We start from the raw sequence: 9,119 nt of genomic DNA, 5'->3' as shown, positions 1-9,119 counted from the left end.
TGTCGTAATAATATTTTTATTAATTATTTAGACTTAAATAGCTTATATTATAGAGCATAACATTGAAGATGTTAATGAGATTTATAAAATCTTTGAGGGCCGTATTCATAGACATTTCGCAGCACCCGCTACGAGAGTATTAAGCTAGCCCCGGCTATCCACTGGTTACTAGTACAGAATTCAAATCATATCCTATCGCTAACATTGGCTTATGAATACGAAAAACGCTGATAATCCACCGAAAGCCCGCGCTAAAAATGTCTATGAATACGGCCCTGAGTGTTATTTATAAAAGTTTGCTTTATTTCTTGTATATTATTATGGAATTTTCTTCGTGTAATAAATACTAAACAACAGTACAAGTTGATCTTGTTTTCTTCTATTGTTAAAAAAAAACCTTGTGGTCATGATTCAGTAATTCATATACCTTACCTCAATGTCACGACTAACTTTTTTTTCTGCTGGAATACTTTGTCTCAAATTGGTATCTTGGCCAGTTACGTCATCTCTTATGTAATTCAGCAATAATTAATAAAATGATGATTTCGACACGCGAAAGTAATTGAAGAACTTGTTTTCATGCGCACAGAGATCCTCAAATAATGTATAATACAGTCCCTTTTCCCTTCTTCTTGGATGAACATGAAATTTTCGTAACTTCCGTCTCTGTTTCTTAATCAACAAGGCGAGAAGCAGTAGTTCTACACTACTCGACATTTTCCCGATTGAGCTTGACCGAGGCCCCCGGTACTGATTGCAGTGCTGTTTACTTAGCATGAAACTGCTTGGCACGTAGATTGCAATCGGTTGCCTAGTGCAGCATTTCTCAAACTATGGTCCGCGGACCACCTGTGGTCCTCGAGTTCTGTCCTTGTGGTCCTTCAAAAAAGACAGAAGAAAAACTAAAATTCAATCGAATTGCATATCACACTATAGCTGAAAATCTCAGAGTTTGACACATGCCAATCGCCTTTCACTTTTTTTCCCAGTACTGACATTTTATGAAATTTATTTAACCTACCCGTCTATCGCCTTCCCACTCTACTCTCAGCAACAAAAGAAGGATTTAAAGCACTATGAACGTGGTGTTTCTCGCCATCTTTTCCGTGCAAATCTGGCGCTGTGTCTGTTACCCAGCTAGGAACCACCCGAATTCATAACAGGACCAAAGTACCGAACCTTTTCATGTATTTATGACTTTCTTAATAGTTTTGCTGACACCCAGTCTGTACATTGAAATGGTCACGTACTGTACGTCGTACACCAATAATAGAACATGCAAAATTGCATCTTTCTTGTTGAAAATCGGGCATGTTTCTGCATTATTTTTTTTTATTTTTGTTTTTGCAAATGACGATATAAGAAATTTTCTTCTATTAACATTAACTTAATTAGTTAATACTAATATAAAATTAATTGAATTAAATTAATTTTAATTAATTATTTCTACATTAAAATGTAAGTATAAGTTAAAATAAATAAATGATAAATTTGCTTTCGAAGGGAACACGGAACTGTTCTGACTTAAAAAAGTGGTCCCTACTTCATAAAAGTTTGAGAAACACTGGTCTAGTGTAATATAGCTCTAAATCGATATAATTATACTGTTTTTATAACTATGGCACTTCATATCGTTCACATTCTCACAGACGATGATAATTTTAATGGGGATAAAATTGCATTTCAACCTTTGCGTAATTCAGGGTAGCTTTATTGTAGTAAAGAAATTAATAATAATAATAATAATAATAATAATAATAAACATGCAGGATTTGCTGCTACAGGCCACTAGTATTAAGTAGTTAAAAGAACGTGGAACAAACCGTCAAGAAGTGTGAAAAATTGGAATGTCAGTCAGTCTTGTTATATTTCTGTACTAATTTCCAACGAGCGAGCGGGAGCCCTGACGTCTGCACGCCAGTTGCCAAATCGGAGGACTTCATTTCTCATACTCGAGCGTTGTTTTTAAGTGTGCCGCAGCAGGTGACTTCCTGGGCAACTGGAAGAGAAAGTGCAATTTCATGTATTCGCATAAAGTTGCGCTCAGCGTTTTAAATTCCTTCATTACTAGCAGAAGATCGGCCATACATTATATTACTTTCAGTATATTTTTAGAAAAGTAATTGTGTATTGAAACTCGAAATATTTTTGTCATTTCTATGTAAAAAAATTGTGTTTTTCATTCTGAAATACAGAATACGTTTTCGTCATTATTACCTTTATCATCTTACTCATCGTCATTATCATTATCATCGACTGCTTTACGTCTCTTCTTTTCATTATTAATTTTCACATCCTGATTCTACTCTTCATTCTGATGCTTATGCTTCTTCCCCACCTACTTTTCATTTCACAGCATATTCATCATCATCATCATCATCATCATCATCATCATCATCATCATCATCTTCTTCTTCTTCTTCTTCTTCTTCTTCTTCTTCTTTTTCTACTTTCTCTCTTCCATTACGATTTTTTTCTTTTCCTTAATTTTCTCCTCCTGTTTCCACTCTTCGTTCTGCTGCCTTTACTTCTCCGCGTACTTCTTATTTCTCTTACGTCTTCTTCTTCTTCTTCTTCTTCTTCTTCTTCATTAATATCTTTTCTCTTCTTCCTTTAGGTCTCTTTTCTTTTTCTTAATTTTATCCTCCTATTTCTACTCTCTGTTCTGCTGCATTTACTTCTACTTCAGGTAATTATCATCATCATCATCATCATCTTCACCATCAACATCTTCTTCTCATTCTTCTCTTTTACGTCTTTTTTTCTTAATTTTCTCCTCGTGTTTCTACTCTTTGTTCAGCTGTCTATAATTCTTTTTCGCATACTTCTCATTTCTCTTGCTTCTTCTTCATCATCATCATTAACATCTTCTTTTTCTCCTCTTCTTTTACGTCTTTATTCTTCTTCTCCTTTACGTCATTCTTCGTTTCTTAATTTTCTCCTCATTTTTATACTCGTTGTTCAGTTGTCTATCTTCTCCGCGTTCTTCTCATTTCTCTTGCTTCTTCTTCTTCTTCTTCACCACCATTAACATCTTTTTCTCCTCTTTCTTCACGTCTCTTTTCTTTTTCTTAATTTTATCCTCATATTTCTACTCTCTGTTCTGCTGTATTTACTTCTGCTTCTCGTCGGCCTGATTGGCGAGTTGGTATAGCGCTGGCCTTCTATGCCCGAGGTTGCGGGTTCGATCTCGGGCCAGGTCGATGGCATTTAAGTGTGCTTAAGTGTGCTCATGTCAGTAGATTTATTGGCATGTAAAAGAGCTCCTGCGGGACAAAATTCTGGCACACCGGCGACGCTGATATAACCTCTGCAGTTGCGAGCGTCGTTAAATAAAACATAACCTTTAAACTTCTGCTTCGCGTACTTATCATCATCATCATCATCATCATCATCATCATGAACATCTTCTTCTCGTTCTTCGCCTTCTTTTTTTAATTTTCTCCTCATGTTTCTGCTCTGTGTTCAGCTGTCTATAATTCTTCTCCGCATACTTCTCATTTCTCTTGCTTCTTCTTCGTCATCATTAACATCTTCTGTTTTTCCTTCCTTTACGTCTTTTTCTTAATTTTATCCTCCTATTTCTACTCTCTGTTCTGTTGTATTTACTTCTTCTCCGCGTACTTCTCATTTATCATCATCATCATCATCATCATCATCATCATCATCATCATCATCATCATCATCATCACCACCACCATCACCACCACCATTATCATTACCATCGACAACGTTTTCTTCTTTTTTCCTTAACGCCTCTTTCCTTTTTCTTAATGTTCTCCTCCTATTTCTACTCTTCCCTCTGCTGTCTTAACGTCTTCTCCGTATACTTTTCATCTCTCTTCTTCTTTACTACTAACATCGTCGTCGTCTTCTTCTTCTTCTCTTACTTTACGTTTCTCTTATTTTTCTTAATTTTCTCCTATTTCTACTCTTCGTTCTGCTGTCTTTACTTATTCGCATATTTCTCATTTCTCCTCCTCTTCTTCTTCATTAACTTCGCCTTCTTCTTATTTTTCTTCTATTCCTTTACGTCTCTTTTCTTTTTCTAATGTTCTCATTTTAATCTTCGTTCAGCTCTCTATAATCTTCTCCGCATACTTGTCATTTCTCTTACTTCATCATCGTCGTCGTCGTCGTCTGCTTCTTTTTCTTCTCTTCCTTTACTTATCTTTTATTAATTTCCTACCCCTGTTTGTACTCTTCATTGTGATGTCTGCACTTCTTCTCGGCGTACTCCTCATTTCAATTAATAATATCGTCTTCTTCTTATTTTACGTTTTTTTTATATTTTTATTAATTTCCTCCTCCTGCTCCTACTCTTCCTTTTGCTGCCTGTACTTCTCCGTTTATTTGTTCATTTGACTTACTTTATAATATCATCAGCTTCTTGCTCTTTTGTTTTACTTCGTTTTCTCATCTATTTCTCATTTCTCTTACTTCACTAATCGCTACCACCACCGTCATCAACGGTTTGATAATGCAGTGCTCATAGTCCCAGTGCCGTAGCAATTCAATCCGAATCAGCAGCTTGGATGCGACTGATATGAGAAGCGTTTTATATTCATTGCATACTGGTGCGCCGTGTGCGCTGTTTTTTTATACCTCCATATCAGAGACTGACCGTCGATTTCCAGAGGATTTCAGCTGCAAGTCAGTCCGAATCGTGTCATGCCGTGTATGAACGGCCTTATTTGAGGTAAATGTATAACAGAATACCACTGAATTTACTTCTCTTTCGAAGGAAGGTAGCTGAATGCTTTTATCTTTCCTTGAAAATCTGTCGCCTCGACATTGGATATAATTAATGCATGATAATCACTATGCCATAAAGGACGACCAAATGTAATTAATGAATTAACGAGGACAAGCAGCATTGATGATATTGTGTAGTTTCCGGATTGCGAAGGACAGAATTTGTCTTCGAACTCATCGAAAATATTTTTATTGCATGACATTTTGGTGCTTACTGAATTTCATATTATTGTTTTCTCTAATTTCTCATTTCCGTGAGCCGAAATGTATAATTCTGGAAAAGTGTTTGTAATTTGAAGTAGTTTGCTGATGTGTATTATCAATTTCTGTATATCAGAACTGATTGAATTGTTTATGCCTTAAATTTATTAGTAGTAATGGAGTAATTTGCTGATGTGTATTATCAATGTCTTAAATTTAATTAACTTGTTTTGTATTGTACATATAGCTCAACGTCGACCTGGTTGGCAAGTTGGTAGGGCTGGCCTTCTATGCCCAAGGTTGCGGGTTTGATCCCGGGCCAGGTCGATGGCATTTAAGTGTGCTTAAATGCGACAGGCTTATGTCAGTAGATTTACTGGCATGTAAAAGAACTCCTGCGGGACAAAATTCCGGCACATCCGGCGACGCTGATATAACCTCTGCAGTTGCGAGCGTCGTTAAATAAAACATAACATTTAACATTTATAGCTCAACTGATGAATGATCGTTTGCGTTTGTAAATTTAATAATCTGATTGGCTATGTATTGTATATTTTTAGTAGAGCCATCGATGTAGCTCAGTCGGCAGACTCGCTGGGCTGCTGATCCGGAGCTGCGTTCGGGCTTGGGTTGGATCCCCCTTTGGTCTCATTGAATTGTTTCTTCCGAGGTTTTCCCCAGCCGTGAGACTGAAGCCGGATGGTCTATGGCGAGTCCTTGGCATCACTTCATTTCACCCCCTTTGGTCTGATTACCTGATTGGATTTTTCCGAGGTTTTCCCCAACCAAAAGGCAAATGCCGGGTAATCTTTTGGCGAATCCTCGGACCTCACCTCATCTCACTACATCTCGCCAAAATATTGTAAAAAATTGCACAAAATTGTAAAAATTGTAGAAGATTACTAAATTGTAAAACTGTAAAAATTGGTAAAAATTGTAATTGTAATATTGTAAACTTTTGACTTGTTCCACATCTTAAAGCTTCATTGTTCATGTAAGATCTATGGAATAAAATAAATGAATGAATGAATCAAACAAAAGCGGCCATTCTGTCATGTACAAATGCAACAGAGCTTTACCTCTCGAAAAAATTTTGAATAATTTTCAAGTGGCTGTATCTCATGCAATGTAAAACTCTATAAAAATGTTAAATTAAGAACTGGACTTAACCAAATTTAAAGTGCATATATTTGAATACATTTACTTCTAGTTTTCATGTACAAGACACAGAAATAAATTCAGTGGTAAGTTAGCATTATTATAGGGATAAAATACATTCAGTAGTTATAGTTGCAAGAGAAAGCCGCAGTAGACTACTGTATACTCTGCAATCAATTGTTTAAAACGACATTGTATCAACTTTGACGTTATCTAGTCTCAGCAGAATTGGTGATAGCGGGATGGTTAGTGTAAGGACCCTATTAATTGTTATGTTATTTAAATATTTCTATTTCAATTTTAATGTCCACACACTGTACTGTGTAATGGAAAATAAATTACTATTAGACTATTATTAAAATACATTAAATGTGTTCCTAATGCTCTTGAAGGCTATGTGAATTGAGTAACTATAGTGAAGACGACGATGTTTGTTACGTGATCGGTGAACAATACAGAGTAAATCGAATTTCCTCTCATAAGAGACGGCGCGTTGTCTGTAATTTGCGATCTTACAGAAGAGCACGTGCGACCCTGACACAGTCAGTGCTTTCCGCCGTGAGGCATTCGACATTGAGGCCACGCATGGCCAGTTGTCTTGTATACCTACGTTTCGTCTGAAGTCCTTACCACAGGTCTGTGCTGCTTGTTAATGAAAGTGGACGATGATAACGGTTATAAAAAGTGTGTAGAAAGGTAACGGCGGAAAAGATGCGAAATGAGAGCTAGGTATTATTTGCAAGATCCTATCAAAAGTTGATATTCATGAATGCAGACAATGATCGCTGCAGAGCAGCCATCGACAAATGTGTACTCACGATGATATCACTGGACGCAACCCGCAATGCATGTAACTTAATATTAATAAAGGAGTATAGAGCACTCCGTTTGGATCCCAGTGGCGGACTTTCAACACAAGCACCTGATGTATGATTAATGATTAATTTTTTTTTTCAAATTTATTTATTTAATACATAAAATTTACACTAAACTAGACATTGCAGCCCGAAAGAGCTGAAGCTCGTGATCGGACGCAGTTCAGTCTACTTATATAAAATTGAAGAGTGTTAAATCAGCACAATAATATTAACATATAGTAAAATACAGACCATGTAATAACATATACGAATGTAGAAAGTACAAAGTAGGCCTACACGTGTATTAGATTACAATTTTAAACTCCTATAGCTTAAGGAAAGACAAAACAATTAAATAATTAATCTAATTTGTCTCTTAAATCTATGTGTGTTCAGTGTACTTAGTTCAGGGTAAGCTCTAATTAATGCATTATATATTCTGGGTCCAAAATTTCTGCTGTGTTTTAATCCAGCAGTTGTGTGGCATTTGGGGGTATTTAGAAAGAAACTGTAGTTTTGTCTCGTATGATTTAATGATTTGTAGATGGACAAATTATATTTTATTTCACCGTAATTTTTATTGTGCCACAATAACCTAGGTAAATACGTCACAATTTGCCACTCTTAATACAATTCGTAAATTTTCGTCTGCTACGATATTTGTTTAGATATTATAAGTATTCTTTCAGAAACCAATTGTTCGGGAATATACTGAATGTAGAGCCAAACATAGCAGCTATGTAGGGTAGCGGCAGAGACCTAAGATAGGACTATACAGAGTGAAAAGTAATTAAACCGACAAACTCCGGGAGGTTGTATAGGACACCAAAACAAACAGTTTTCTTTAATGTCATATTGTGCTGTCAGACACTATTTCGCGAGGATACTAGATCTTAATATAACACAAACCATTGCCATGTTTTATTGCTTGAGTGTCTTATAAAACTTTTACACACCAAAATAACAGCAAAAGACGTTAAAAACATTTACATATAAAAAATCACTGCTAAAGATGTTCAAAAATATCTCCACTGACCTGTACACAAAGTTTACATCGGCAAGACGGATTGTCTAACGTGGTGAAAGACTTCAGGATTATCGTTTATTTCTCCTGCTGGAGTAAATATCCGGGCCACTAGATCATCTTGTGATTCAATTGGGGTTGCGTAAACAAGATTACGCATCTGTCCCCACACAAAAAAACCAGAGAGGCCAAATCAGGAGATCGAGGAGGCCAAAATATAGGACCGCCTCTGCCAATCCACTTCCCTGGAAATTATTCAAGTAGTCACGCACACGATGTGAATTTGTAGAGTAGACATGAACTGAAGACCGCATACGCCTTCTGTCGGTTTAATGGAGCACTGCACTGGGTCAAGACGTACAACAAAATGTGAATTTCTGGAGTAGTCATGAATTTAAGAATGCATGCGCCCTCTGCCGGTTTAATAAAGAGCTGCACTAGGTCAAAACTAGAACAAAATGTGAATTTGTAGAATAGTCATGAACTGAAGAACGCATACGTCCTCTGCCGGTTTAATAAAGCCTCTTAAGAAAACATATTAGAGAAAACAATTTGTTTTGGTGTCCCATATAACCTCCCGGAGTTTTTCGGTTTAATTACTTTTCACTCTGTATATACTATATTTTTCTATAGAATGTATTTTTAATAAATCTAAGCCAGTCTGATATGATATGAAAAGTCATATTTCTACTCCCGAGTCCACACCTGTGGAGTAATGGTTAGCACGTCTAGCCGCGAAACCAGGTGGCCCGGGTTCGATTTCTGATCGGGGCAAGTTACCTGCTTGAGGTTTTTTTCTGTTTTTTTTTTCTCAACCCAATATGAGCAAATGCTGGTTAACTTTCGGTGCTGAACCCCGGAATCATTTCACCGGCATTATCATCTTCATCTCGTTTAGACGCTAAATAACCTAAGCTGTTGATAGAGCGTCGTAAAATAACCTAATAAAATAAAAATCTATTCCCGTCTGTTACCACAGATATAACTTGCTTCGTATTTAGATTCCTTTCTTCTATTCATTTCTTCATGCTTTGGATAACTTTTCTCCTGTTTTATTTTCTTTAAGTGGAATGACATCGAACGTTTGAGATGGACATGGCATGTAGCACGTATGGGCGAATCCA

The sequence above is a fragment of the Periplaneta americana genome, chromosome 1 (assembly GCF_040183065.1).
Source record: "Periplaneta americana isolate PAMFEO1 chromosome 1, P.americana_PAMFEO1_priV1, whole genome shotgun sequence".
NCBI classification, from domain to species: domain Eukaryota; kingdom Metazoa; phylum Arthropoda; class Insecta; order Blattodea; family Blattidae; genus Periplaneta; species Periplaneta americana.
This window is presented reverse-complemented; position numbering follows the sequence as displayed.